This window comes from Carassius carassius, chromosome 19 (genome assembly GCF_963082965.1).
Source record: "Carassius carassius chromosome 19, fCarCar2.1, whole genome shotgun sequence".
Taxonomy (NCBI): Eukaryota; Metazoa; Chordata; class Actinopteri; order Cypriniformes; family Cyprinidae; genus Carassius; species Carassius carassius.
In genome coordinates this window covers 368,654-375,328 of record NC_081773.1, presented here as the reverse complement: position 1 = coordinate 375,328, position 6,675 = coordinate 368,654, and positions in this window count along the sequence as shown.

Genomic DNA, 6,675 nt, shown 5'->3' with positions numbered 1-6,675 from the left:
ATCAAAATTAATAACCTTAAGACACACTTCCCCTGTGGCTTCTGGCCTGGCACTGCTGCTGTCCTAAAACAGCATGCACTTTGGGTCTGAAGCTGATACTATGGTGTACTGGCCGTCTAAAAGGAAACACATATTATAAATATGTTTATGTAATAATGCAAGTAATTATATTTAAAAGTAACATTTCACTGTGGCTCGTGTCTCAAAAAAAAAAAAAAAAAAAAAAACCACGAAAAAGGGTCTATTGTTGCTCCACAATACGACCATTTTCTCAGCACTAAATTTAATGTTTGGGGACTCTGGGTATACTAGTTTACCTGGGATTAAAAGAACTAAGCCGCCATCTAGAGGCAGAGTGTTCAACACCTACAGAAGGAAAGAATGTCACCACTATGCAGAGCTCCCACTCTAATTAAACACACCTCATCAATTAAGGCTTACAAGAAAAAGACAACTAGGTGTGAACAAAAAAAAAGTGTCTTAAGTTAATTTATAACACTGAATGTAATTATGTACAATACAACTTTGTCATGCATTTTGTTAGTTATGTTACTCCCTGTCACTCAAGCTGACTGGCAGAAACTGATGGGCTGGGATTGCCCTGCCTCTCTGGCTGAAAAAGAGTAATTCACATATTTAAGGTGAGGTCCTACTTAAAGGCTATAGCTATGGTCATAATAGCTGCACCATCTCAACCACAAACATTATAATCCAGGACAAATTAAGGCAGGTGCTGCAGTGCGAGCATGGGTAGGTAACTAACAACAACCATTACAACAGCCAAATGCATTTATTTGACTATGGCAGAAGCAGAGAGGGGAGATGATCACTCATTACATCTATTTACAGCCAGTCACAGCTGCAGGAAATAGCATTCCGATTTCCCACATAGTGCCATACTAGTTAAAGGGAGGGAAATAGGAAGCAATTGATTTCAAATTAATTGCTTGAAACGTTTCTTCGATGGGAGCCATCTGTCCAAACAAGCTGAACATTTAGTATAAAATGTAATCATACTTAATTAAAGCCCTAACAAATTGCATACATCATATTTAAAATGGGCAGATAGTATAGCAGGAAATGTTATGAAACAAATTAGCTCCAACATTGAAAGAAAATGACCTCACATAACTAAATATTACGGTCGTTTCCATGAGCCATATTTCTTAATGAATTCTCTAATTAATTTAATTCACACATTGTGCATAATTTGAAGCAGGAAATGTCACTGGGTCAGATTTAACCACAGTCATGCTGGCTGTCAGTTTCAACAAGAGACACATTAGCTAAACATGACCTCTATGCAAATGAAAGACCAACTGTTGTAATTTTAATTTCAAATCCCTAATTAACATGTTATAAAGACATAATGCAAAATTGTTCCGCTCAACTCAGGACATGCCAGAGTCACTTTCTTCAGGGTCTGAAAAGATCTCAATTAAGGAGATGTATGCATTACAGGGCTCATTTCAAGATAACGTCCAACCACACTAATTACATCTTCCAATATTAAAATAGTAACAGGTAACAGAGATTTACTATCTTACCATTCTTTCCAAGATTATTTCAGCCACCAGTCAAAATGCTTCTTTTGCATTTCTACTTCAAACGGAATTTTCATTTTTTTTTTTAAAGACTACCAAGTGGAATGTTAATTACATTAAAGTTTTCTTAGCTTTTTAGACTATTTTGTGTGTTTCCCTCTACCTTTATTGAGAGTGCCACTTTAGTAACATATTACATTTTACTATTAATATATTATAATATACTATAATGTCTACTTTTTAATAATGATATTTATTTATTATATTTAGACTCACATTTTCATTTATAAAACACTTTTTTTTGCAGTTTACCTACACATAAAACAACTGCCATTAAAAATAAAAGCATAGTAGTCAGTCGTTCACTTTCAACTTCACGTTGATGACCGACAAAATGGGGATCTTTCTAGAGAGACCAGTTTACTTCGAGTATAAACTAAATGAACACAGCTTAAGCATAAATAGGCAGCAGGAGCAACGTATATTCAGCTTTTCACTTCGGAGCCGTGCTGTGTTAATCGTTCTGCTCTTTCCAAGCTTCATTTGTGAACGAGATGAGTTCAGTGCAGTCTAAGGAGGCTTCTTCATGTTGGTAGAATGGCACTACAGCAGTGGTCATTTTCCTGTGTCAAGTGGGTTGCACACATCAGGCTCCCCTGTGCACTTTAGCACACTAGAGAGCAAGCCGAAGCTCTCTGGAGAGGAAGATTCGGCTGCACTGCCACCCTCCAGGAAGATGGCAATGCCTAAATCGACTCCAGAGATGATGGCTATGCTTGCCTGGGCTGCAGAGAGAGTAGGGCTTGAGTTGAAACTCGCCATTGAGGTTGGATGATTGATTTCCCGGGGTGCCCCGCATGCCTTTCTTCCTGGAGGTGCATGAGAAGCTCACCAGGTTGTGGATGGCACCTTTTACTGCCCAAAACTGGCCTGCTGGCTCCTCCTCCCTCACCACTCTCAATGTTGGAACAACTAGGGAGTATACATAGGTGAGAGCAGTCGGTATGCAGTGATGTTGTCCTAATACTGGTTCCACCTGGCGAACCATACTTTTCTTCCCGGGCCTGTAGGTATTAATCTGGTCTGATAGTGCTTTCCTGGTCAGGTAGTGCCTCTGCAGACTGTGGGGAAGCTGCCTCCTTCCTACATGCTATGGTGTTACTGCAGGTCCACCAGGCTAAATCACTGAAGGACCTGCACAAGTGTGGTCACGAAGCTAACAGGTAGAGGTTCTGAAACAATGCCTCCTTGTCCCAGACCAGCCTCTTCAGCCTTGAACCATCTCAAAGGGCACTTACGAGGCAAGCACGCACTGATCCCTGTGACAGTTTCATATATCAACCGACAAGGTGGTCTACACTCCTGTCGCATGTCACAACTTGCCCACCACTTGCCCGCCACTTCAGGTCTTGCTCATTGCACCTGAACTGATGCTCCTCATGACAGATTCCTCCAAGGAAGGATCTACTTCAAGGATGGGCAACAGGTGGCCTGCAGTGTCTTTTGGTACGGCCCGCTGGATCATATTAGACTTGGATGATACATTTTAAAACATTTGAATAGCAAGTCATGTAAAGATTGCTTTCAATTTATGATGTTAATACTATCTAACCAGAAGAGGTCACTAGTTTCCAGTCGCTCCCTGTATTAATTTCAGTGTACTAGGATGTGCACTCCAATGTAAACATTCACAAAAATTTGCAAATAATACATGAAAAAACTGACCATGAAAACAGTATTTTCTAGTCAAGAGGGTAAACTGATTTATCTTTTACTAAGTTCAAGGGGATACCCATATGTTTGGATTGTTTTCCTCACAACAGAATATTAAAAAAAGGCTCGTTCAAGAACCCCCGGTGCAGAGGGTAGTGACGCATTAGTCCGCGCACTCTGAAGCCATGCTACAGGGGGCTCTTGTTGATGAGTTCCTCTGACGTCAGGGAGTTCACGGATGTAGCATTAAGCTTTGTAAACATGCTAACTGAACAACCTACGGATACAATAATTGCAAGGACCTTCTCAAATCAGAAAACGCGGGTGGACAGAACAATCCGAGCTTCAGTAAATAAACGCACTGCTGAATACAACGCCGGGCTCTTGTCGGGGAACATGAGTGAGTACAAAACATCATGCTATGTTCTCTGATGGGTGGTAAGAGCTGCCAAACACCTATACAGTGAACGCATAGAGTCACATTTCCAGCTAAATGACTCCCGACGCATGCGGCAAGGACTAAGAACCATCTGTGCCTTTGGAAACAAATCCTCTGCAGATGTGAGAGCAGAACCGTCGCTGGCTGACGAGTTAAACTCTTTCTACGGCCGCTTTGAAGGCAACAGCGGCAATATGAGTCTGCTGATCAGCGCGTCAAGAAGCGGCAGTTAGAGTAGCGATAATCATGTGACCGTGTCTGAAGATGAGGTTCGGAGGGCCCTAAACCGAGTGAACGTCAGGCTCCCACCTCCTTCAAAAAATCTTTCATCATTCCTGTGCCCTAAGAACAACAACCCCTCTTGTCTGAATGACTATTGTCCGGTTACCCTCACGTCAACAGTCATGAAGGTCTTTGATAACCTTATAAAGAACAACATCTGCTCCCTCCATCCCTGATACTTTGGACCCTCTTCAGTTTGATCGACCCAACAGATCCACTGAAAATGTCATCTTCTCTCACATCCTGCACTCTTCTCTCAAGCACACTGACAGCAGCAATGGGAACTATGTAAGGCTGCTATTCATAGTCTATAGCTCAGCTTTCAATACTATAGTCCCCATCAAGCTAGCTTCTAAACTCATGGACCTCGGCCTGAATTCTTCACTATGCAACTGGATTCTTGATTTCCTCACTGGCAGACCTCAAGTGGTGAAAGTAGGCCAGTACACCTCCAACTCCATCACCCTGAACGTGGGACCTCCACAGGGCTATGTCCTGAGTCCCCTGCTCTACTCTCTCTATAGACATGACTGTGTGTCTTCCCACAGCTCCACATCTATTATTAAATTTACTGTGTGATACTGTGGTTCTGGGCCTCATTTTCAACAACAATGATACTTGGATGAGGTAGAGAAATTCACATCACGGTGCCAGGACAATTGTCTCTCTGTGAATGTGAGTAAAACTAAAGAGCTGATTGTGGACTTCAGGAAGAGACAGCAGCAGCCCTACACTCCCCTGTGGAGAGGGTGAGCAGCTTTAAGTACCTTGATGTAAACTTCTCTGAGGACCTGACTTGGACTACCCACATTCAAACTCAGGTTAAGAAAGCCAGGCAAAGACTGTATCATCTGCGACAGCTGAGGAAATTCAGGGTCTCACCAGCAATCCTAAAAACTTGCTATTCAGGGGTCATAGAAAGTGTATTGACTCAGTGTATCTTGGTGTGGTATGGGAACAGATCCAGTCAAGACTGCAAAGCCCTGCAGAGAGTTGTGCACTTAGCTGAGCGGATCTCAGGGTCTGCTCTCCCCTCTCTGCAGGACATCTACCTCAAACGCTGCAGAAGCAGAGCTGTTAAAATCAAGGACACAAATCACCCTAGTAACTCTCTTTTCATTTTGCTGCTATCTGGTAAGCGTTTCCGTAGCTTGATGGCAAAAACTGAGAGAGTTAGGAGGAGCTTCTTTCTCCAGGCCATCAGGCTCCTCAAACTCAGTCTCTTAACCTCTACATGACTTCACTTAATTATCAATACTGAATATACTGACACTGACACTTGCACACAGCAATTTTTATATGTTTTTATTGCTCTATTGCTGCTATGTAAATACCCTGTACAACCTGTTTGCACATTGTCCTCTTGTACATTCCTGCTCATCATAATATTTATTAAGTCTACCGTATACTGTCCTGCACTTTTTTTTTATCTTACTTTTCCATATCTTATTATTTTGTATAATTTTCTTGTGTTTGTATTCTTTAATAATTGCACTGTCCATGGAGAGGACCTGATTTAAATTTCACTGCTGGTCATATCCTCTCCAAATAACCATGTATGTGACTAAAATCTTGAATCTTTTTTACGTTGTCTTTGGGGATTTAATGACAAGAATTGCAATATGGCTTAATATGATGATTAAACTTCAAAATGCTATGATTTAACTGAATAAACTTTAGGGCTGCACATCAGCTTTGTGTACAGTGTTTAACGGAGAGACCGAGGATGTTCTGTAGGCCACTAATAAAAAAGGTACATTTGTTTGTTGTAAATTTACAGACAATTCAGTTGTTTACATTGGCTTGTTGGGGTAATATTTCTGTCCACTGACAACAAAGTTTTCTTTCTGAATTAGCATAACTGTATAACTTTATAGTTAATAAAATCTTTACGAATAAATTACATCAGTTATACTTTAATTTCCTTCAATAAAAAGGAAATTGATTAAGACGGTGTTAAAGGTTTGTGGACGTGGATTAGTAATCTGGCCCCTTGGTATAAAGGAGACAAATGCTGGCCCTCGCCACTATTAAAGTTGCCCATCCCTGCTTTCTCAGAGACGGGGCACCCTCATGACAGATTCTTCTGTGACACCAGCACCAGCGTCTGGATCTCTGGAGAAAAAGAACTTATTATTTGCTAATGTTTGTGAATGTTTACATTAGAGTGCACATCCTACTACGCTGAAATTAATACTGGAGAGTGGCTGGAAACTAGCGACCTCTCCTGGTTGGAGATAGTATTAACATCATGAACTGAAAGCAATCTTTAAGTGACTTGCTTTTCAAATGTTTTAAAATTGATCATCCGAGTCTAATTTGATCCAGCGGGCCGTATTAAAAGACACTGCGAGCCGCCAGTTGCCCATACCAGCTTTAAAAGCTATTCTAGAGGAACAAACAGACAAGGCAGTCAGCTATTGCCTATTGCGACACAACAGGTTAGACCAGACTTGATATAAATACTTCTTTACAATCTTTCAACAGACTACATGGACAAAATATCTATGTCCATTATATATAATGTTCCATTACATATATTCTTCAAAAAATGAATGTGGCAGTACCACGGTACAGGTAAGGTGTCATATGGAAATAGTGTGGCACTTTGAAAAATGTGGAACTGGATGATCATCCATGACCTCAGCATATTAAATTCTCATGGTATTTACTATGAGTCAAAAGTTTGGACAAACT